Consider the following 843-nt stretch of genomic DNA (forward strand, 5'->3'; position numbering starts at 1 on the left):
TACGACCGGCTCGTTGGTCTACGACCGGCTCGTTGGTCTACGACCGGCTCGTTGGTCTACGACCGGCTCGTTGGTCTACGACCGGCTCGTTGGTCTACGACCGGCTCGTTGGTCTACGACCGGCTCGTTGGTCTACGACCGGCTCGTTGGTCTAGGGGTAAGATTCTCGCTTCGGCGTTTGTGTCGCAGGAAACTGTGAGAGGTCCCGAGTTCAAATCCCGGACGAGCCCTGTGATGTTGTTTCTTATTGGCCAGCAGCACATTTTAGGGGCAGCACGGTAGCATTGTGGTTAACTTAAATGCTTCACAGCTCCAGGTTCGATGCCCGGCTGGGTCACTGTCTTTGCGGAGACTGCGAGTCTAATAGAAGAGAGCATTCCACCGTTAAGATTTGCTCATCTTCTGGCTTGTAAGTTTAGACATCTGTTTTAAAGAAACAGACGTGTTCTTGTCAGAAGTGACATGGCCTCTCAGCCGAACCAGGCGAAGCTGCAACAAGGCAGCTGAGTTGAAGGTGACACAGGTCCGTTGGAGTCTGCGTTGCCAGTTGTTTCTGTAGTGTAGTGGTTATTGCATTCGCTTTACACACGAATGGTCCCCGGTTCGAAACCGGGCAGAAACATCTGGTGCTTCCAATTTAGTCTGTTGCTAAATATTACCTCAATCTCGTAACTGGTCTTCATCATCGATGAATGGCAAAAGCGTGGAACTGCTGTGGGCAAGTGGTGCAATGGATGACGCGTTAGATTACGAATCAGGAGATTCCAGGTTCGACTTCTGGCTGGCTCGCAGTTCCTAGTTTTGGCGTCCCCTTTCGTTCAGTGGGTTGGACAGCTGGTTTCC

The 843-nt window shown here is 51.8% G+C and overlaps 1 non-coding gene across 1 annotated transcript; it reads left to right on the forward strand.

Moving 5' to 3' along the window:
• The first annotated feature begins 549 nt into the window (after positions 1 to 549).
• On the forward strand, positions 550 to 622 carry trnav-uac. Its single transcript has one exon. It is a non-coding gene; the product is annotated as a tRNA-Val (tRNA).
• The last annotated feature ends 221 nt before the right edge of the window (positions 623 to 843 follow it).

The sequence above is a fragment of the Scyliorhinus canicula genome, chromosome 17 (assembly GCF_902713615.1).
Source record: "Scyliorhinus canicula chromosome 17, sScyCan1.1, whole genome shotgun sequence".
Taxonomy (NCBI): Eukaryota; Metazoa; Chordata; class Chondrichthyes; order Carcharhiniformes; family Scyliorhinidae; genus Scyliorhinus; species Scyliorhinus canicula.